Below are 25498 nucleotides of genomic sequence, written 5' to 3'. Positions count from 1 at the left end.
TCTAAAATATTGACCGAGACCAGGTTTAATTTGACTGTTTCAGTGTGGTACCACATAACTACGTGATCCAAACCAGTGAAAGCCCAGGATCTGGCCAACAAGTATGCGGAAAATGTGAATGTATGAGCCTGATGAGAACAAATCCCAGACCTAAGCTAGACCTAACATGCGTTATCCTCTAAAATATTGACCGAGACCAGGTTTAGTCGACCGTTTCAGTGTAGTACCGCATTACTACGTGATCGAAACCAAAAAAGGCCCAGAATCTGGCCATCAAGTATGAGAAATATGGGAAAGTATGAGTCTGTTTGGTGCAAATCCCAGACCTAACCTAGACCTAACATGCGTTATTCTCTAAAATATTGACCGACACCAGGTTTAGTCGACTGTTTCAGTGTGGTACCAGATTACTACGTGATCCAAACCAGAAAAAGCCCAGGATCTGGTCATCAAGTATGAGAAATATGCGAAAGTGTGAGCCTGATGAGTGCAAATCCCAGACCTAACCTAGACCTAACATGCGTTATCCTCTAAAATATTGATCGAAACCAGGTTTAATGGACTGTTTCAGTGTGATACCACATTACCACTTGATCCAAACCAGAAAAAGCCCAGAATCTGGCCAACAAGTATGAGAAATATGCGAAAGAATGAGCCTGATGAGTGCAAATCCCAGACCTAACCTAGACCTAACATGCGTTATCCTCTAAAATATTGACCGAGACCAGGTTTAATTTGACTGTTTCAGTGTGGTACCACATAACTACGTGATCCAAACCAGTGAAAGCTCAGGATCTGGCCAACAAGTATGCGGAAAATGTGAATGTATGAGCCTGATGAGAGCAAATCCCAGGCCTAACATAGACCTAACATGCGTTATCCTCTAAAATATTGATCGAAACCAGGTTTAATCGACTGCTTCAGTGTGGTACCACATAACTACGTGATCCAAACCAGTGAAAGCCCAGGATCTGGCCAACAAGTATGCGGAAAATGTGAATGTAGGAGCCTGATGAGAGCAAATCCCAGACCTAAGATAGACCTAACATGCGATATCCTCTAAAATATTGACCGAGACCAGGTTTAGTCGACTGTTTCAGTGTGGTACCACATTACAACGTGATCCAAACCAGAAATAACCCTGGATCTGTTCAACAGGTACGTGAAGAATGCGAAAGTGTGAGCCCGATGTGTGCAAGTCCCGGACCTAACATAGACCTAACATGCGCTATCCACTAAAATATTGATCGTGACCAGGTTTAGTCGACTGTTTCAGTGTGGTACCACATTACTACGTGATCCAAACCAAAAAAAGCCCAGAGTCTGGCCAACATGTATGAGAAATATGCGAAAGTATGAGCCTGATGAGTGCAAATCCCAGACCTAACCTAGACCTAACATGCGTTATTCTCTAAAATATTGACCGACACCAGGTTTAGTCGACTGTTTCAGTGTGGTACCAGATTACTACGTGATCCAAACCAGTAAAGGCGCAGGATCTGGCCAACAAGTACGAGAAATATGCGAAAGTATGAGCCTGATGAGAGCAAATCCCAGACCTAACCTAGACCTAACATGCGTTATCCTCTAAAATATTGACCGAGACCAGGTTTAGTCGACTGTTTCAGTGTGGTACCACATTACTACGTGATCCATACCAGAAAACGGCCAGGATCTGGCCATCAAGTATGAGAAATATGCGAAAGTATGAGCCTGATGAGTGCAAATTCCAGACCTAACATAGACCTAACATGCGTTATCCTCTAAAATATTGTTCGAAACCAGGTTTAATGGACAGTTTCAGTGTGGTACCACTTTACTAAGTGATCCAAGCTAAAAAAGGCCCAGAATCTGGCCAACAAGTATGAGAAATATGCGAAAGTATGAGCCTGATGAGTGCAAATCCCAGACCTAACCTAGACCTAACATGTGTTATCCTCTAAAATATTGATCGTGACCAGGCTTAGTCGACTGTTTCAGTGTGGCACCACATTACTACGTGATCCAAACCAGAAAAAGGCCAGGATCTGGCCATCAAGTATGAGAAATATGCGAAAGTATGAGCCTGATGAGAGCAAATCCCAGACCTAACATAGACCTAACATGCGTTATCCTATAAAATATTGATCGAAATCAGGTTTAATGGTCTGTTTCAGCGTGATACCGCATAACTACGTGATCGATACCAAAAAAGGCCCAGAATCTGGCCATCAAGTATGAGAAATATGCGAAAGTATGAGCCTGATGAGTGCAAATCCCAGACCTAAGCTAGACCTAACATGCGTTATCCTCTAAAATATTGACCGAGACCAGGTTTAGTCGACCGTTTCAGTGTGGTACCGCATTACTACATGATCGAAACCAAAAAAGGCCCAGAATCTGGCCATCAAGTATGAGAAATATGGGAAAGTATGACTCTGTTTGGTGCAAATCCCAGACCTAACCTAGACCTAACATGCGCTATTCTCTAAAATATTGACCGACACCAGGTTTAGTCGACTGTTTCAGTGTGGTACCAGATTACTACGTGATCCAAACTAGAAAAAGCCCAGGATCTGTTCATCAAGTATGAGAAATATGCGAAAGTATGAGCCTGATGAGTGCAAATCCCAGACCTAACCTAGACCTAACATGCGTTATCCTCTAAAATATTGATCGAAACCAGGTTTAATGGACTGTTTCAGTATGATACCACATTACCACTTGATCCAAACCAGAAAAAGCCCAGAATCTGGCCAACAAGTATGAGAAATATGCGAAAGAATGAGCCTGATGTGTGCAAATCCCAGACCTAACCTAGACCTAACATGCGTTATCCTCTAAAATATTGACCGAGACCAGGTTTAATTTGACTGTTTCAGTGTGGTACCACATAACCACTTGATCCAAACCAGAAAAAGCCCAGGATCTGGCCAACAAGTATGCGGAAAATGTTAATGTATGAGACTGATGAGAGCAAATCCCAGACCTAACATAGACCTAACATGCGTTTTCCTCTAAAATATTGATCGAAACCAGGTTTAATGGACAGTTTCAGTGTGGTACCACGGTACTACGTGATCCAAGCCAAAAAAAGCCCAGAATCTGGCCAACAAGTATGAGAAATATGCGAAAGAATGAGCCTGATGAGTGCAAATCCCAGACCTAACCTAGACCTAACATGCGTTATCCTCTAAAATATTGACCGAGACCAGGTTTAGTCGACTGTTTCAGTGTGGTACCACATTACAACGTGATCCAAACCAGAAATAACCCTGGATCTGTTCAACAGGTACGTGAAGAATGCGAAAGTGTGAGCCTGATGTGTGCAAATCCCGGACCTAACATAGACCTAACATGCGCTATCCACTAAAATATTGATCGTGACCAGGTTTAGTCGACTGTTTCAGTGTGGTACCACATTACTACGTGATCCAAACCAAAAAAAGCCCAGAGTCTGGCCAACATGTTATAGAAATATGCGAAAGTATGAGCCTGATGAGTGCAAATCCCAGACCTAACCTAGACCTAACATGCGTTATTCTCTAAAATACTGACCGACACCAGGTTTAGCCGACTGTTTCAGTGTGGTACCATATTACTACGTGATCCAAACCAGAAAAAGCCCAGGATCTGGTCATCAAGTATGAGAAATATGCGAAAGTATGAGCCTGATGAGTGCAAATCCCAGACCTAACCTAGACCTAACATGTGTTATCCTCTAAAATATTGATCGAAACCAGGTTTAATGGTCTGTTTCCGTGTGGTACCACATTTCCACGTGTTCCAAACCAGAAAAAGCCCTGAATCTGGCCATCAAGTATGAGAAATATGCGAAAGTATGAGCCTGATGAGTGCAAATCCCAGACCTAACCTAGACATAACATGTGTTATCCTCTAAAATATTGATCGAGACCAGGTTTAATTTGACTGTTTCAGTGTGGTACCACATAACTACGTGATCCAAACCAGTGAAAGCCCAGGATCTGGCCAACAAGAATGAGAAATATGCGAAAGTATGAGCATGATGAGAGCAAATCCCAGACCTAACCTAGACCTAACATGCGTTATCCTCTAAAATATTGATGGTGACCAGGTTTAGTCGACTGTTTCAGTGTGGTACCACATTACTACGTGATCCAAACCAGTAAAGGCGCAGGATCTGGCCAACAAGTACGAGAAATATGCGAAAGCATGAGCCTGATGAGAGCAAATCCCAGACCTAACCTAGACCTAACATGCGTTATCCTCTAAAATATTGACCGAGACCAGGGTTAGTCGACTGTTTCAGTGAGGTACCACATTACTACGTGATCCAAACCAGAAAAAGGCCAGGATCTGGCCATCAAGTATGAGGAATATGCGAAAGTATGAGCCTGATGAGAGCAAATCCCAGACCTAACATAGACCTAACATGTGTTATCCTATAAAATATTGATCGAAATCAGGTTTAATGGACTGTTTCAGTGTGATACCACATTACCACTTGATCCAAACCAGAAAAAGCCCAGGATCTGACCAACAAGTATGCGGAAAATGTTAATGTATGAGCCTGATGAGTGCAAATCCCAGACCTAACCTAGACCTATCATGCGTCATCCTCTAAAATATTGACCGAGACCAGGTTTAGTCGACTGTTTCAGTGTGGTACCACATTACTACGTGATCCAAACCAGAAAAAGGCCAGGATCTGGCTATCAAGTATGAGGAATATGCGAAAGTATGAGCCTGATGAGAGCAAATCCCAGACCTAACATAGACCTAACATGCGTTATCCTATAAAATATTGATCGAAATCAGGTTTAATGGACTGTTTCAGTGTGATACCACATTACCACTTGATCCAAACCAGAAAAAGCCCAGGATCTGGCCAACAAGTATGCGGAAAATGTTAATGTATGAGCCTGATAAGAGCAAATCCCAGACCTAACAAAGACCTAACATGCGTTATCCTGTAAAATATTGATCGAAACCAGGTTTAATGGACAGTCTCAGTGTGGTACCACATTACTACGTGTTCCAAGCCAAAAAAAGCCCAGAATCTGGCCAACAAGTAGGAGAAATATGCGAAAGTATGAGCCTGATGAGTGCAAATCCCAGACCTAACCTAGACCTAACATGCGTTATCCTCTAAAATATTGATCGAAACCAGGTTTAATGGACTGTTTCAGTGTGATACCACATTACCACTTGATCCAAACCAGAAAAAGCCCAGGATCTGGCCAACAAGTATGCGGAAAATGTTAATGTATGAGCCTGATAAGAGCAAATCCCGGACCTAACATAGACCTAACATGCGTTATCCTCTAAGATATTGACCGAGACCAGGTTTAGTCGACTGTTTCAGTGTGGTACCACATTACTACGTGATCCAAGCAAAAAAAAGCCCAGAATCTGGCCAACAAGTATGAGAAATATGCGAAAGTATGAGCCTGATGAGTGCAAATCCCAGACCTAACCTAGACCTAACATGCGTTATCCTCTAAAATATTGATCGAAACCAGGTTTAATGGACAGTTTCAGTGTGGTACCACTTTACTACGTGATCCAAGCCAAAAAAGGCCCAGAATCTGGCCAACAAGTATGAGAAATATGCGAAAGTATGAGCCTGATGAGTGCAAATCCCAGACCTAACCTAGACCTAACATGCGTTATCCTCTAAAATATTGACCGAGACCAGGTGTAGTCGACTGTTTCAGTGTGGTACCACATTACTACGTGATCCAAACCAGAAAAAGCCCAGGATATGGCCATCAAGTATGAGAAATATGCGAATGTATGACCCTGATGAGTGCAAATCCAAGGCCTAACCTAGACCCAACATGTGTTATCCTCTAAAATATTGATCGAAACCAGGTTTAATGGACTATTTCAGTGTCATACCACATTACCACTTGATCCAAACCAGAAAAAGCCCAGGATCTGGCCAACAAGTATGCGGAAAATGTTAATGTATGAGACTGATGAGAGCAAATCCCAGACCTAACATAGACCTAACATGCGTTTTCCTCTAAAATATTGATCGAAACCAGGTTTAATGGACAGTTTCAGTGTGGTACCACGGTACTACGTGATCCAAACCAAAAAAAGCCCAGAATCTGGCCAACAAGTATGAGAAATATGCGAAAGTATGAGCCTGATGAGTGCAAATCCCAGACGTAACCTAGACCTAACATGCGTTATCCTCTAAAATATCGATCGAAACCAGGTTTAATCGACTGTTTCAGTGTGGTACCATATTACTGTGTGATCCAAACCAGTGAAAGCCCAGGATCTGGACAACAAGAACGAGAAATATGCGAAAGTATGAGCATGATGATAGCAAATCCCAGACCTAACCTAGACCTAGCATGTGTTATCCTCTAATATATTGATAGAAACCAGGCATAATTGTCTGTTTCAGTGTGCTACCACATTACCACGTGATGCAAACCAGAAAAAACCCACGATCTGTTCACAAGGTATGTGAAGAATGCCAACGTGTGAGCCTGATGAGGGCAAATACAAGGCCTAACCAAGACCTTAGTTGCGTTATCCTCTAAAATATTGATCGAAACCAGGTTTAAAGGAATGTTTCAGCGTGGTACCACATTGCAACGTGATCCGAACCAAAAAAAGCCCAGAATCTGGCCATCAAGTATGAGAAATATGCGAAAGTATGAGCCTAATGAGTGCAAATCCCAGACCTAACCTAGACATAACATGTGTTATCCTCTAAAATATTGATCGAGACCAGGTTTAATTTGACTGTTTCAGTGTGGTACCACATAACTACGTGATCCAAACCAGTGAAAGCCCAGGATCTGGCCAACAAGAATGAGAAATATGCGAAAGTATGAGCATGATGAGAGCAAATCCCAGACCTAACCTAGACCTAACATGCGTTATCCTCTAAAATATTGATGGTGACCAGGTTTAGTCGACTGTTTCAGTGTGGTACCACATTACTACGTGATCCAAACCAGTAAAGGCGCAGGATCTGGCCAACAAGTACGAGAAATATGCGAAAGCATGAGCCTGATGAGAGCAAATCCCAGACCTAACCTAGACCTAACATGCGTTATCCTCTAAAATATTGACCGAGACCAGGGTTAGTCGACTGTTTCAGTGAGGTACCACATTACTACCTGATCCAAACCAGAAAAAGGCCAGGATCTGGCCATCAAGTATGAGGAATATGCGAAAGTATGAGCCTGATGAGAGCAAATCCCAGACCTAACATAGACCTAACATGTGTTATCCTATAAAATATTGATCGAAATCAGGTTTAATGGACTGTTTCAGTGTGATACCACATTACCACTTGATCCAAACCAGAAAAAGCCCAGGATCTGACCAACAAGTATGCGGAAAATGTTAATGTATGAGCCTGATGAGTGCAAATCCCAGACCTAACCTAGACCTATCATGCGTCATCCTCTAAAATATTGACCGAGACCAGGTTTAGTCGACTGTTTCAGTGTGGTACCACATTACTACGTGATCCAAACCAGAAAAAGGCCAGGATCTGGCCATCAAGTATGAGGAATATGCGAAAGTATGAGCCTGATGAGAGCAAATCCCAGACCTAACATAGACCTAACATGCGTTATCCTATAAAATATTGATCGAAATCAGGTTTAATGGACTGTTTCAGTGTGATACCACATTACCACTTGATCCAAACCAGAAAAAGCCCAGGATCTGGCCAACAAGTATGCGGAAAATGTTAATGTATGAGCCTGATAAGAGCAAATCCCAGACCTAACAAAGACCTAACATGCGTTATCCTGTAAAATATTGATCGAAACCAGGTTTAATGGACAGTCTCAGTGTGGTACCACATTACTACGTGTTCCAAGCCAAAAAAAGCCCAGAATCTGGCCAACAAGTAGGAGAAATAAGCGAAAGTATGAGCCTGATGAGTGCAAATCCCAGACCTAACCTAGACCTAACATGCGTTATCCTCTAAAATATTGATCGAAACCAGGTTTAATGGACTGTTTCAGTGTGATACCACATTACCACTTGATCCAAACCAGAAAAAGCCCAGGATCTGGCCAACAAGTATGCGGAAAATGTTAATGTATGAGCCTGATAAGAGCAAATCCCGGACCTAACATAGACCTAACATGCGTTATCCTCTAAGATATTGACCGAGACCAGGTTTAGTCGACTGTTTCAGTGTGGTACCACATTACTACGTGATCCAAGCGAAAAAAAGCCCAGAATCTGGCCAACAAGTATGAGAAATATGCGAAAGTATGAGCCTGATGAGTGCAAATCCCAGACCTAACCTAGACCTAACATGCGTTATCCTCTAAAATATTGATCGAAACCAGGTTTAATGGACAGTTTCAGTGTGGTACCACTTTACTACGTGATCCAAGCCAAAAAAGGCCCAGAATCTGGCCAACAAGTATGAGAAATATGCGAAAGTATGAGCCTGATGAGTGCAAATCCCAGACCTAACCTAGACCTAACATGCGTTATCCTCTAAAATATTGACCGAGACCAGGTGTAGTCGACTGTTTCAGTGTGGTACCACATTACTACGTGATCCAAACCAGAAAAAGCCCAGGATATGGCCATCAAGTATGAGAAATATGCGAATGTATGACCCTGATGAGTGCAAATCCAAGGCCTAACCTAGACCCAACATGTGTTATCCTCTAAAATATTGATCGAAACCAGGTTTAATGGACTATTTCAGTGTCATACCACATTACCACTTGATCCAAACCAGAAAAAGCCCAGGATCTGGCCAACAAGTATGCGGAAAATGTTAATGTATGAGACTGATGAGAGCAAATCCCAGACCTAACATAGACCTAACATGCGTTTTCCTCTAAAATATTGATCGAAACCAGGTTTAATGGACAGTTTCAGTGTGGTACCACGGTACTACGTGATCCAAACCAAAAAAAGCCCAGAATCTGGCCAACAAGTATGAGAAATATGCGAAAGTATGAGCCTGATGAGTGCAAATCCCAGACGTAACCTAGACCTAACATGCGTTATCCTCTAAAATATCGATCGAAACCAGGTTTAATCGACTGTTTCAGTGTGGTACCATATTACTGTGTGATCCAAACCAGTGAAAGCCCAGGATCTGGACAACAAGAACGAGAAATATGCGAAAGTATGAGCATGATGATAGCAAATCCCAGACCTAACCTAGACCTAGCATGTGTTATCCTCTAATATATTGATAGAAACCAGGCATAATTGTCTGTTTCAGTGTGCTACCACATTACCACGTGATGCAAACCAGAAAAAACCCACGATCTGTTCACAAGGTATGTGAAGAATGCCAACGTGTGAGCCTGATGAGGGCAAATACAAGGCCTAACCAAGACCTAAGTTGCGTTATCCTCTAAAATATTGATCGAAACCAGGTTTAAAGGAATGTTTCAGCGTGGTACCACATTGCAACGTGATCCGAACCAAAAAAAGCCCAGAATCTGGCCATCAAGTATGAGAAATATGCGAAAGTATGAGCCTAATGAGAGCAAATCCCAGACCTAACATAGACCTAACATGCGTTATCCTCTAAAATATTGATCGAAACCAGGTTTAATGGACAGTTTCAGTGTGGTACCACTTTACTACGTGATCCAAGCCAAAAAAGGCCCAGAATCTGGCCAACAAGTATGAGAAATATGCGAAAGTATGAGCCTGATGAGTGCAAATCCCAGACCTAACCTAGACCTAACATGTGCTATCCTCTAAGATATTGACCGAGACCAGGTTTAGTCGACTGTTTCAGTGTGGTACCACATTACTACGTGATCCAAACCAGAAAAAGGCCAGGACCTGGCCATCAAGTATGAGAAATATGCGAAAGTATGAGCCTGATGAGAGCAAATCCCAGACCTAACATAGACCTAACATGCGTTATCCTATAAAATATTGATCGAAACCAGGTTTAATGGTCTGTTTCAGCGTGGTACCGCATTACTACGTGATCGATACCAGAAAAGGCCCAGAATCTGGCCATCAAGTATGAGCAATATGCGAAAGTATGAGCCTGATGAGTGCAAATCCCAGACCTAACCTAGACCTAACATGTGTTATCCTCTAAAATATTGATCGTGACCAGGCTTAGTCGACTGTTTCAGTGTGGTACCACATTTCTACGCGATACAAACCAGAAAAGGCGCAGGATCTGGCCAACAACTACGAGAAATATGCGAAAGTATGAGCCTGATGGGTGCAAATCCCAGACCTAGCATAGTCCTAACATGCGTTATCCACTAAAGTATTGATCGTGACCAGGTTTAGTCGACTGTTTCAGTGTGGTACCACATTACTACGTGATCCAAACCAGAAAAAGGCCAGGATCTGGCCATCAAGTATAAGAAATATGCGAAAGTATGAGCCTGATGGGTGCAAATCCCAGACCTAACCTAGACCTAACATGTGTTATCCTCTAAAATATTGATCGTGACCAGGCTTAGTCGACTGTTTCAGTGTGGTACCACATTACTACGCGATACAAACCAGAAAAGGCGCAGGATCTGGCCAACAAGTACGAGAAATATGCGAAAGTATGAGCCTGATGAGAGCAAATCCCAGACCTAACCTAGACCTAACATGCGTTATCCTCTAAAATATTGACCGAGACCAGGTTTAGTCGACTGTTTCAGTGTGGTACCACATTACCACTTGATCCAAACCAGAAAAAGCCCAGGATCTGGCCAACAAGTATGCGGAAAATGTGAATGTATGAGCCTGATGAGAGCAAATCCCAGACCTAACATAGACCTAACATGCGTTATCCTCTAAGATATTGACCGAGACCAGGTTTAGTCGACTGTTTCAGTGTGGTACCACATTACTACGTGATCCAAACCAGAAAAAGGCCAGGACCTGGCCATCAAGTATGAGAAATATGCGAAAGTATGAGCCTGATGAGAGCAAATCCCAGACCTAACATAGACCTAACATGCGTTATCCTATAAAATATTGATCGAAAACCAGGTTTAATGGTCTGTTTCAGCGTGGTACCGCATTACTACGTGATCGATACCAAAAAGGGCCCAGAATCTGGCCATCAAGTATGAGAAATATGCGAATGTATGAGCCTGATGGGAGCAAATCCCAGACCTAACCTAGACCTAACATGTGTTATCCTCTAAAATATTGACCGAGACCAGGTTTAGTCGACAGTTTCAGTGTGGTACCGCATTACTACGTGATCGAAACCAAAAAAGGCCCAGAATCTGGCCATCAAGTATGAGAAATATGCGAATGTATGAGCCTGATGAGAGCAAATCCCAGACCTAACCTAGAGCTAACATGAGTTATCCTTTGAAATGTTGACCCAGACTAGGTTTAATTTACAGTTTCCGTGTGGTACCACGTTACCACGTGTTCCAAACCAGAAAAAGCCCTGAATCTGGCCATCAAGTATGAGAAATATGCGAAAGTATGAGCCTGATGAGTGCAAATCCCAGACCTAACCTAGACCTAACATGTGTTATCCTCTAAAATATTGATCGAGGCCAGGTTTAATTTGACTGTTTCTGTGTGGTACCACATAACTACGTGATCCAAACCAGTGAAAGCCCAGGATCTGGCCAACAAGAATGAGAAATATGCGAAAGTATGAGCATGATCAGAGCAAATCCCGGACCTAAGCTAGACCTAACATGCGTTATCCTCTAAGATATTGACCGAGACCAGGTTTAGTCGACTGTTTCAGTGTGGTACCGCATTACTACGTGATCGAAACCAAAAAAGGCCCAGAATCTGGCCATCAAGTATGAGAAATATGGGAAAGTATGAGCCTGTTTGGTGCAAATCCCAGACCTAACCTAGACCTAACATGCGTTATCCTCTAAAATATTGACCGAGACCAGGTTTAGTCGACTGTTTCAGTGTGGTACCACAATACTACGTGATCCAAACCAGAAAAAGGCCAGGATCTGGTCATCAAGTATGAGAAATATGCGAAAGTATGAGCCTGATGAGTGCAAATCCCAGACATAACCTAGACCTAACATGCGTTATCCTCTAAAATATTGATCGAAACCAGGTTTAATGGACTGTTTCAGTGTGATGCCACATTACCACTTGACCCAAACCAGAAAAAGCCCAGGATCTGGCCAACAAGTATGCGGAAAATGTGAATGTATGAGCCTGATGAGAGCAAATCCCAGACCTAACATAGACCTAACATGCGTTATCCTCTAAAATATTGATCGAAACCAGGTTTAATCGACTGCTTCAGTGTGGTACCACATTACTACGTGATCCAAGCCAAAAAAAGCCCAGAATCTGGCCAACAAGTATGAGAAATATGCGAAAGTATGAGCCTGATGAGTGCAAATCCCAGACCTAACCTAGACCTAACATGCGTTATCCTCTAAAATATTGACCGAGACCAGGTTTAGTCGACAGTTTCAGTGTGGTACCACATTACTACGTGATTCAAACTAGAAAAAGCCCAGGATATGGCCATCAAGTATGAGAAATATGCGAATGTATGACCCTGATGAGTGCAAATCCAAGGCCTAACCTAGACCCAACATGTGTTATCCTCTAAAATATTGATCGAAACCAGGTTTACTGGACTGTTTCAGTGTCATACCACATTACCACTTGATCCAAACCAGAAAAAGCCCAGGATCTGGCCAACAACCATGCGGAAAATGTTAATGTATGAGACTGATGAGAGCAAACCCCAGACCTAACATAGACCTAACATGCGTTTTCCTCTAAAATATTGATCGAAACCAGGTTTAATGGACAGTTTCAGTGTGGTACCACAGTACTACGTGATCGAAGCCAAAAAAAGCCCAGAATCTGGCCAACAAGTATGAGAAATATGCGAAAGAATGAGCCTGATGAGTGCAAATCCCAGACCTAACCTAGACCTAACATGCGTTATCCTCTAAAATATTGGCCGAGACCAGGTTTAGTCGACTGTTTCAGTGTGGTACCACATTACTACGTGATCCAAACCAGAAAAAGCCCAGGATATGGCCATCAAGTATGAGAAATATGCGAATGTATGACCCTGATGAGTGCAAATCCAAGGCCTAACCTAGACCCAACATGTGTTATCCTCTAAAATATTGATCGAAATCAGGTTTAATGGTCTGTTTCCGTGCGGTACCACATTACCACGTGTTCCAAACCAGAAAAAGCCCAGAATCTGGCCAACAAGTATGAGAAATATGCGAAAGAATGAGCCTGATGAGTGCAAATCCCTGACCTAACCTAGACCTAACATGCGTTATCCTCTAAAATATTGACCGAGACCAGGTTTAGTCGACTGTTTCAGTGTGGTACCACATTACTACGTGTTCCAAACCAGAAAAAGCCCAGGATCTGGCCAACAAGTATGCGGAAAATGTGAATGTATGAGCCTGATGAGAGCAAATCCCAGACCTAGCATAGACCTAACATGCGTTATCCACTAAAGTATTGATCGTGACCAGGTTTAGTCGACTGTTTCAGTGTGGTACCACATTACTACGTGATCCAAACCAAAAGAAGCCCAGAATCTGGCCAACAAGTATGAGATATATGCGAAAGTATGAGCCTGATGAGTGCAAATCCCAGACCTAACCTAGACCTAACATGCGTTATCCTCTAAAATATTGACCGAGACCAGGTTTAGTCGACTGTTTCAGTGTGGTACCACATTACTACGTGATCCAAACCAGAAAAAGGCCAGGATCTGGCCATCAAGTATGAGAAATATGCGAAAGTATGAGCCTGATGGGTGCAAATCCCAGACCTAACCTAGACCTAACATGCGTTATCCTCTAAAATATTAACCGAGACCAGGTTTAGTCGACTGTTTCAGTGTGGTACCACATTACTACGTGATCCAAACCAGAAAAAGGCCAGGATCTGGCCATCAAGTATGAGAAATATGTGAATGTAGGAGCCTGATGAGAGCAAATCCCAGACCTAAGATAGACCTAACATGCGATATCCTCTAAAATATTGACCGAGACCAGGTTTAGTCGACTGTTTCAGTGTGGTACCACATTACAACGTGATCCAAACCAGAAAAAGGCCAGGATCTGGCCATCAAGTATAAGAAATATGCGAAAGTATGAGCCTGATGGGTGCAAATCCCAGACCTAACCTAGACCTAACATGTGTTATCCTCTAAAATATTGATCGTGACCAGGCTTAGTCGACTGTTTCAGTGTGGTACCACATTACTACGCGATACAAACCAGAAAAGGCGCAGGATCTGGCCAACAAGTACGAGAAATATGCGAAAGTATGAGCCTGATGAGAGCAAATCCCAGACCTAACCCAGACCTAACATGAGTTATCCTTTGAAATGTTGACCCAGACAAGGTTTAATTTACTGTTTCCGTGTGGTACCACATTACCACGTGTTCCAAACCAGAAAAAGCCCTGAATCTGGCCATCAAGTATGAGAAATATGCGAAAGTATGAGCCTGATGAGTGCAAATCCCAGACCTAACCTAGACCTAACATGTGTTATCTTCTAAAATATTGATCGAGACCAGGTTTAATTTGACTGTTTCAGTGTGGTACCACATAACTACGTGATCCAAACCAGTGAAAGCCCAGGATCTGGGCAACAAGAATGAGAAATATGCGAAAGTATGAGGATGATCAGAGCAAATCCCAGACCTAAGCTAGACCTAACATGCGTTATCCTCTAAAATATTGATCAAAACCAGGTTTAATGGACTGTTTCCATGTGGTACCACATTACCACGTGTTCCAAACCAGAAAAAACCCTGAATCTGGCCATCAAGTATGAGAAATATGCGAAAGTATGAGCCTGATGAGTGCAAATCCCAGACCTAACGAAGACCTAACATGTGTTATCCTCTAAAATATTGATCGAGACCAGGTTTAATTTGACTGTTTCAGTGTGGTACCACATAACTAAGTGATCCAAACCAGTGAAAGCCCAGGATCTGGCCAACAAGAATGAGAAATATGCGAAAGTATGAGCATGATCAGAGCAAATCCCAGACCTAAGCTAGACCTAACATGCGTTATCCTCTAAAATATAGACCGAGACCAGGTTTAGTCGACTGTTTCAGTGTGGTACCGCATTACTACGTGATCGAAACCAAAACAGGCCCAGAATCTGGCCATCAAGTATGAGAAATATGGGAAAGTATGAGCCTGTTTGGAGCAAATCCCAGACCTAACCTAGACCTAACATGCGTTATCCTCTAAAATATTGACGGAGACCAGGTTTAGTCGACTGTTTCAGTGTGGTACCGCATTACTACATGATCCAAACCAGAAAAAGGCCAGGATCTGGTCATCAAGTATGAGAAATATGCGAAAGTATGAGCCTGATGAGTGCAAATCCCAGACGTATCATAGACCTAACATGCGTTATCCTCTAAAATATTGATCGAAACCAGGTTTAATCGACTGTTTCAGTGTGGTACCACAATACTACGTGATCCAAGCCAAAAAAAGCCCAGAATCTGGCCAACAAGTATGAGAAATATGCGAAAGTATGAGCCTGATGAGTGCAAATCCCAGACCTAACCTAGACCTAACATGCGTTATCCTCTAAAATATTAACCGATACCAGGTTTAGTCGACTGTTTCAGTGTGGTACCACATTACTACGGGATCCAAACCAGAAAAGGGCCAGGATCTGGTCATCAAGTACGAGAAATATGCGAAAGTATGAGCCTGATGAGAGCAAATCCCAGACCTAACCTAGACCTAACATGCGATATCCTCTAAAATATTGACCGCGACCAGGTTTAATCGACTGTACCAGTGTGGTAACACATTACTACGTGATCCAAACCAGAAATAACACTGGATTTGTTCAACAGGTACGTGAAGAATGCGAAAGTGTGAGCCTGATGAGTGCAAATCCCAGACCTAACCTAGACCTAACATGCGTTATCCTCTAAAATATAGACCGAGACCAGGTTTAGTCGACTGTTTCAGTGTGGTACCGCATTACTACGTGATCGAAACCAAAAAAGGCCCAGAATCTGGCCATCAAGTATGAGAAATATGGGAAAGTATGAGCCTGTTTGGTGCAAATCCCAGACCTAACCTAGACCTAACATGCGTTATCCTCTAAAATATTGACCGAGACCAGGTATAGTCGACTGTTTCAGTGTGGTACCACATTACTACGTGATCCAAACCAGAAAAAGCCCAGGATCTGGCCAACAAGTATGCGGAAAATGTGAATGTATGAGCCTGATCAGAGCAAATCCCAGACGTAACATAGACCTAACATGCGTTATCCTCTAAAATATTGATCGAAACCAGGTTTAATCGACTGTTTCAGTGTGGTACCACAATACTACGTGATCCAAACCAGAAAAAGCCCTCAATCTGGCCATCAAGTATAATAAATATGCGAAAGTATGAGCCTGATGAGTGCAAATCCCAGACCTAACCTAGACCTAACATGTGTTATCCTCTAAAATATTGATCGAAACCAGGTTTAATGGTCTGTTTCAGCTTGGTACCGCATTACTACGTGATCGATACCAAAAAAGGCCCAGAATCTGGCCATCAAGTATGAGCAATATGCGAAAGTATGAGCCTGATGAGTGCAAATCCCAGACCTAACCTAGACCTAACATGTGTTATCCTCTAAAATATTGACCGAGACCAGGTTTAGTCGACTGTTTCAGTGTGGTACCACATTACTACGTGACCAAAACCAGAAAAAGGCCAGGACCTGGCCATCAAGTATGAGAAATATGCGAAAGTATGAGCCTGATGAGAGCAAATCCCAGACCTAACCTGGACCTAACATGTGTTATCCTCTAAAATATTGATCGAAACCAGGTTTAATGGTCTGTTTCAGCGTGGTACCGCATTACTATGTGATCGATACCAAAAAAGGCCCAGAATCTGGCCATCAAGTATGAGCAATATGCGAAAGTATGAGCCTGATGAGTGCAAATCCCAGACCTAACATAGACCTAACATGCGTTATCCTATAAAATATTGATCGAAACCAGGTTTAATGGTCTGTTTCAGCGTGGTACCGCATTACTACGTGATCGAAACCAAAAAAGGCCCAGAATCTGGCCATCAAGTATGAGCAATATGCGAAAGTATGAGCCTGATGAGTGCAAATCCCAGACCTAACCTAGACCTAACATGCGTTATCCTCTAAAATATTGACGGAGACCAGGTTTAGTCGACTGTTTCAGTGTGGTACCACATTACTACGTGATCCAAACCAGAAAAAGCCCAGGATCTGGCCAACAAGTATGCGGAAAATGTGAATGTATGAGCCTGATGAGAGCAAATCCCAGACGTAACATAGACCTAACATGCGTTATCCTCTAAAATATTGATCGAAACCAGGTTTAATCGACTGTTTCAGTGTGGTACCACAATACTACGTGATCCAAGCCAAAAAAAGGCCAGGATCTGGTCATCAAGTACGAGAAATATGCGAAAGTATGAGCCTGATGAGAGCAAATCCCAGACCTAACATAGACCTAACATGCGTTATCCTATAAAATATTGATCGAAACCAGGTTTAATGGTCTGTTTCAGCGTGGTACCGCATTACTACGTGATCGAAACCAAAAAAGGCCCAGAATCTGGCCAACAAGTATGAGAAATATGCGAAAGTATGAGCCTGATGAGTGCAAATCCCAGACCTAACCTAGACCTAACATGCGTTATCCTCTAAAATATTAACCGAGACCAGGTTTAGTCGACTGTTTCAGTGTCGTACCACATTACTACGTGATCCAAACCAGAAAAAGGCCAGGATCTGGTCATCAAGTACGAGAAATATGCGAAAGTATGAGCCTGATGAGAGCAAATCCCAGACCTAACCTAGACCTAACATGCGATATCCTCTAAAATATTGACCGCGACCAGGTTTAATCGACTGTACCAGTGTGGTACCACATTACTACGTGATCCAAACCAGAAATAACCCTGGATTTGTTCAGCGGGTACGTGAAGAATGCGAAAGTGTGAGCCTGATGAGGGCAAATCCCGGACTTAACATAGACCTAACATGCGTTATCCACTAAAATATTGATCGTGCCCAGGTTTAGTCGACTGTTTCAGTGTGGTACCACATTACTACGTGATCCAAACCAAAAGAAGCCCAGAATCTGGCCAACAAGTATGAGAAATATGCGAAAGTATGAGCCTGATGAGAGCAAATCCCAGACCTAACCTAGACCTAACATGTGTTATCCTCTAAAATATTGATCGAGACCAGGTTTAATTTGACTGTTTCTGTGTGGTACCACATAACTACGTGATCCAAACCAGTGAAAGCCCAGGATCTGGCCAACAAGAATGAGAAATATGCGAAAGTATGAGCATGATCAGAGCAAATCCCAGACCTAAGCTAGAGCTAACATGAGTTATCCTTTGAAATGTTGACCCAGACTAGGTTTAATTTACAGTTTCCGTGTGGTACCACATTACCACGTGTTCCAAACCAGAAAAAGCCCTGAATCTGGCCATCAAGTATGAGAAATATGCGAAAGTATGAGCCTGATGAGTGCAAATCCCAGACCTAACCTAGACCTAACATGTGTTATCCTCTAAAATATTGATCGAAACCAGGTTTAATGGTCTGTTTCAGCGTGGTACCGCATTACTACGTGATCGATACCAAAAAAGGCCCAGAATCTGGCCATCAAGTATGAGCAATATGCGAAAGTATGAGCCTGATGAGTGCAAATCCCAGACCTAACCTAGACCTAACATGTGTTATCCTGTAAAATATTGATCGAGACCAGGTTTAACTTGACTGTTTACTGTGTGGTACCACATAACTACGTGATCCAAACCAGTGAAAGCCCAGAATCTGGCCAACAAGTATGAGAAATATGCGAAAGTATGAGCCTGATGAGTGCAAATCCTAGACCTAACCTAGACCTAACATGCGTCATCCTCTAAAATAATGACCGAGACCAGGTTTAGTCGACTGTTTCAGTGTGGTACCACATTACTACGTGATCCAAACCAGAAAAAGGCCAGGACCTGGCCATCAAGTATGAGAAATATGCGAAAGTATGAGCCTGATGAGAGCAAATCCCAGACTTAACATAGACCTAACATGCGTTATCCTATAAAATATTGATCGAAACCAGGTTTAATGGTTGGGTGTTTCAGCGTGGTACCGCATTACTACGTGATCGAAACCAAAAAAGGCCCAGAATCTGGCCATCAAGTATGAGCAATATGCGAAAGTATGAGCCTGATGAGTGCAAATCCCATACCTAACCTAGACCTAACATGCGTTATCCTCTAAAATATTGACGGAGACCAGGTTTAGTCGACTGTTTCAGTGTGGTACCGCATTACTACATGATCCAAACCAGAAAAAGGCCAGGATCTGGTCATCAAGTATGAGAAATATGCGAAAGTATGAGCCTGATGAGTGCAAATCCCAGACCTAACCTAGACCTAACATGCGTTATCCTCTAAAATATTGACCGAGACCAGGTTTAGTCGACTGTTTCAGTGTGGTACCACATTACTACGTGATCCAAACCAGAAAAAGCCCAGGATCTGGCCAACAAGTATGCGGAAAATGTGAATGTATGAGCCTGATGAGAGCAAATCCCAGACGTAACATAGACCTAACATGCGTTATCCTCTAAAATATTGATCGAAACCAGGTTTAATCGACTGTTTCAGTGTGGTGCCACAATACTACGTGATCCAAACCAAAAAAAGCCCAGAATCTGGCCAACAAGTATGAGAAATATGCGAAAGTATGAGCCTGATGAGTGCAAATCCCGGACCTAACCTAGACCTAACATGCGTTATCCTCTAAAATATAAACCGAGACCAGGTTTAGTCGACTGTTTCAGTGTGGTACCACATTACTACGTGATCCAAACCAGAAAAAGGCCAGGATCTGGTCATCAAGTACGAGAAATATGCGAAAGTATGAGCCTGATGAGAGCAAATCCCAGACCTAACCTAGACCTAACATGCGATATCCTCTAAAATATTGACCGCGACCAGGTTTAATCGACTGTACCAGTGTGGTACCACATTACTACGTGATCCAAACCAGAAATAACCCTGGATTTGTTCAACAGGTACGTGAAGAATGCGAAAGTGTGAGCCTGATGAGGGCAAATCCCGCACTTAACATAGACCTAACATGCGTTATCCACTAAAATATTGATCGTGCCCAGGTTTAGTCGACTGTTTCAGTGTGGTACCACATTACTACGTGATCCAAACCAAAAAAAGCCCAGGATCTGGTCATCAAGTATGAGAAATATGCGAAAGTATGAGCCCGATGAGTGCAAATCCCAGACCTAACCTAGACCTAACATGCGTTATCCTCTAAAATATTGACCGAGACCAGGTTTAGTCGACTGTTTCAGTGTGGTACCACATTACTACGTAATCCAAACCAGAAAAAGCCCAGGATCTGGCCAACAAGTATGCGGAAAATGTGAATGTATGAGCCTGATGAGAGCAAATCCCAGACGTAACATAGACCTAACATGCGTTATCCTCTAAAATATTGATCGAAACCAGGTTTAATCGACTGTTTCAGTGTGGTACCGCATTACTACATGATCCAAACCAGAAAAAGGCCAGGATCTGGTCATCAAGTATGAGAAATATGCGAAAGTATGAGCCTGATGAGTGCAAATCCCAGACCTAACCTAGACCTAACATGCGTTATCCTCTAAAATATTGACCGAGACCAGGTTTAGTCGACTGTTTCAGTGTGGTACCACATTACTACGTGATCCAAACCAGAAAAAGCCCAGGATCTGGCCAACAAGTATGCGGAAAATGTGAATGTATGAGCCTGATGAGAGCAAATCCCAGACCTAACCTAGACCTAACATGCGATATCCTCTAAAATATTGACCGCGACCAGGTTTAATCGACTGTACCAGTGTGGTACCACATTACTACGTGATCCAAACCAGAAATAACCCTGGATTTGTTCAACAGGTACGTGAAGAATGCGAAAGTGTGAGCCTGATGAGGGCAAATCCCTCACTTAACATAGACCTAACATGCGTTATCCACTAAAATATTGATCGTGCCCAGGTTTAGTCGACTGTTTCAGTGTGGTACCACATTACTACGTGATCCAAACCAAAAAAAGCCCAGGATCTGGCCAACAAGTATGCGGAAAATGTGAATGTATGAGCCTGATGAGAGCAAATCCCAGACGTAACATAGACCTAACATGCGTTATCCTCTAAAACATTGATCAAAACCAGGTATAATCGACTGTTTCAGTGTGGTACCACAATACTACGTGATCCAAGCCAAAAGAAGCCCAGAATCTGGCCAACAAGTATGAGAAATATGCGAAAGTATGAGCCTGATGAGTGCAAATCCCAGACCTAACCTAGACCTAACATGCGTTATCCTCTAAAATATTGACGGAGACCAGGTTTAGTCGACTGTTTCAGTGTGGTACCGCATTACTACATGATCCAAACCAGAAAAAGGCCAGGATCTGGTCATCAAGTATGAGAAATATGCGAAAGTATGAGCCTGATGAGTGCAAATCCCAGACCTAACCTAGACCTAACATGCGTTATCCTCTAAAATATTGACCGAGACCAGGTTTAGTCTACTGTTTCAGTGTGGTACCACATTACTACGTGATCCAAACCAGAAAAAGCCCAGGATCTGGCCAACAAGTATGAGAAATATGCGAAAGTATGAGCCTGATGAGTGCAAATCCCAGACCTAACCTAGACCTAACATGCGTTATCCTCTAAAATATTAACCGAGACCAGGTTTAGTCGACTGTTTCAGTGTCGTACCACATTACTACGTGATCCAAACCAGAAAAAGGCCAGGATCTGGTCATCAAGTACGAGAAATATGCGAAAGTATGAGCCTGATGAGAGCAAATCCCAGACCTAACCTAGACCTAACATGCGATATCCTCTAAAATATTGACCGCGACCAGGTTTAATCGACTGTACCAGTGTGGTACCACATTACTACGTGATCCAAACCAGAAATAACCCTGGATTTGTTCAGCGGGTACGTGAAGAATGCGAAAGTGTGAGCCTGATGAGGGCAAATCCCGGACTTAACATAGACCTAACATGCGTTATCCACTAAAATATTGATCGTGCCCAGGTTTAGTCGACTGTTTCAGTGTGGTACCACATTACTACGTGATCCAAACCAAAAGAAGCCCAGAATCTGGCCAACAAGTATGAGAAATATGCGAAAGTATGAGCCTGATGAGAGCAAATCCCAGACCTAACCTAGACCTAACATGTGTTATCCTCTAAAATATTGATCGAGACCAGGTTTAATTTGACTGTTTCTGTGTGGTACCACATAACTACGTGATCCAAACCAGTGAAAGCCCAGGATCTGGCCAACAAGAATGAGAAATATGCGAAAGTATGAGCATGATCAGAGCAAATCCCAGACCTAAGCTAGAGCTAACATGAGTTATCCTTTGAAATGTTGACCCAGACTAGGTTTAATTTACAGTTTCCGTGTGGTACCACATTACCACGTGTTCCAAACCAGAAAAAGCCCTGAATCTGGCCATCAAGTATGAGAAATATGCGAAAGTATGAGCCTGATGAGTGCAAATCCCAGACCTAACCTAGACCTAACATGTGTTATCCTCTAAAATATTGATCGAAACCAGGTTTAATGGTCTGTTTCAGCGTGGTACCGCATTACTACGTGATCGATACCAAAAAAGGCCCAGAATCTGGCCATCAAGTATGAGCAATATGCGAAAGTATGAGCCTGATGAGTGCAAATCCCAGACCTAACCTAGACCTAACATGTGTTTTTCCTCTAAATTATTGACCGAGACCAGGTTTAGTCGACTGTTTCAGTGTGGTACCACATTACTACGTGATCCAAACCAGAAAAAGGCCAGGACCTGGCCATCAAGTATGAGAAATATGCGAAAGTATGAGCCTGATGAGAGCAAATCCCAGACCTAACCTAGACCTAACATGTGTTATCCTCTAAAATATTGATCGAAACCAGGTTTAATGGTCTGTTTCAGCGTGGTACCGCATTACTACGTGATCGATACCAAAAAAGGCCCAGAATCTGGCCATCAAGTATGAGCAATATGCGAAAGTATGAGCCTGATGAGTGCAAATCCCAGACCTAACCTAGACCTAACATGTGTTATCCTGTAAAATATTGATCGAGACCAGGTTTAACTTGACTGTTTACTGTGTGGTACCACATAACTACGTGATCCAAACCAGTGAAAGCCCAGAATCTGGCCAACAAGTATGAGAAATATGCGAAAGTATGAGCCTGATGAGTGCAAATCCTAGACCTAACCTAGACCTAACATGCGTCATCCTCTAAAATAATGACCGAGACCAGGTTTAGTCGACTGTTTCAGTGTGGTACCACATTACTACGTGATCCAAACCAGAAAAAGGCCAGGACCTGGCCATCAAGTATGAGAAATATGCGAAAGTATGAGCCTGATGAGAGCAAATCCCAGACTTAACATAGACCTAACATGCGTTATCCTATAAAATATTGATCGAAACCAGGTTTAATGGTTGGGTGTTTCAGCGTGGTACCGCATTACTACGTGATCGAAACCAAAAAAGGCCCAGAATCTGGCCATCAAGTATGAGCAATATGCGAAAGTATGAGCCTGATGAGTGCAAATCCCATACCTAACCTAGACCTAACATGCGTTATCCTCTAAAATATTGACGGAGACCAGGTTTAGTCGACTGTTTCAGTGTGGTACCGCATTACTACATGATCCAAACCAGAAAAAGGCCAGGATCTGGTCATCAAGTATGAGAAATATGCGAAAGTATGAGCCTGATGAGTGCAAATCCCAGACCTAACCTAGACCTAACATGCGTTATCCTCTAAAATATTGACCGAGACCAGGTTTAGTCGACTGTTTCAGTGTGGTACCACATTACTACGTGATCCAAACCAGAAAAAGCCCAGGATCTGGCCAACAAGTATGCGGAAAATGTGAATGTATGAGCCTGATGAGAGCAAATCCCAGACGTAACATAGACCTAACATGCGTTATCCTCTAAAATATTGATCGAAACCAGGTTTAATCGACTGTTTCAGTGTGGTGCCACAATACTACGTGATCCAAACCAAAAAAAGCCCAGAATCTGGCCAACAAGTATGAGAAATATGCGAAAGTATGAGCCTGATGAGTGCAAATCCCGGACCTAACCTAGACCTAACATGCGTTATCCTCTAAAATATAAACCGAGACCAGGTTTAGTCGACTGTTTCAGTGTGGTACCACATTACTACGTGATCCAAACCAGAAAAAGGCCAGGATCTGGTCATCAAGTACGAGAAATATGCGAAAGTATGAGCCTGATGAGAGCAAATCCCAGACCTAACCTAGACCTAACATGCGATATCCTCTAAAATATTGACCGCGACCAGGTTTAATCGACTGTACCAGTGTGGTACCACATTACTACGTGATCCAAACCAGAAATAACCCTGGATTTGTTCAACAGGTACGTGAAGAATGCGAAAGTGTGAGCCTGATGAGGGCAAATCCCGCACTTAACATAGACCTAACATGCGTTATCCACTAAAATATTGATCGTGCCCAGGTTTAGTCGACTGTTTCAGTGTGGTACCACATTACTACGTGATCCAAACCAAAAAAAGCCCAGGATCTGGTCATCAAGTATGAGAAATATGCGAAAGTATGAGCCCGATGAGTGCAAATCCCAGACCTAACCTAGACCTAACATGCGTTATCCTCTAAAATATTGACCGAGACCAGGTTTAGTCGACTGTTTCAGTGTGGTACCACATTACTACGTAATCCAAACCAGAAAAAGCCCAGGATCTGGCCAACAAGTATGCGGAAAATGTGAATGTATGAGCCTGATGAGAGCAAATCCCAGACGTAACATAGACCTAACATGCGTTATCCTCTAAAATATTGATCGAAACCAGGTTTAATCGACTGTTTCAGTGTGGTACCGCATTACTACATGATCCAAACCAGAAAAAGGCCAGGATCTGGTCATCAAGTATGAGAAATATGCGAAAGTATGAGCCTGATGAGTGCAAATCCCAGACCTAACCTAGACCTAACATGCGTTATCCTCTAAAATATTGACCGAGACCAGGTTTAGTCGACTGTTTCAGTGTGGTACCACATTACTACGTGATCCAAACCAGAAAAAGCCCAGGATCTGGCCAACAAGTATGCGGAAAATGTGAATGTATGAGCCTGATGAGAGCAAATCCCAGACGTAACATAGACCTAACATGCGTTATCCTCTAAAATATTGATCGAAACCAGGTTTAATCGACTGTTTCAGTGTGGTGCCACAATACTACGTGATCCAAACCAAAAAAAGCCCAGAATCTGGCCAACAAGTATGAGAAATATGCGAAAGTATGAGCCTGATGAGTGCAAATCCCAGACCTAACCTAGACCTAACATGCGTTATCCTCTAAAATATTAACCGAGACCAGGTTTAGTCGACTGTTTCAGTGTGGTACCACATTACTACGTGATCCAAACCAGAAAAAGGCCAGGATCTGGTCTTCAAGTACGAGAAATATGCGAAAGTATGAGCCTGAT

This window comes from Colletes latitarsis, unplaced genomic scaffold, assembly GCF_051014445.1.
Source record: "Colletes latitarsis isolate SP2378_abdomen unplaced genomic scaffold, iyColLati1 scaffold0002, whole genome shotgun sequence".
Taxonomy (NCBI): domain Eukaryota; kingdom Metazoa; phylum Arthropoda; class Insecta; order Hymenoptera; family Colletidae; genus Colletes; species Colletes latitarsis.
The sequence above is the reverse complement of the archived record's forward strand: the minus strand, read 5'-3'. Positions refer to the sequence as shown.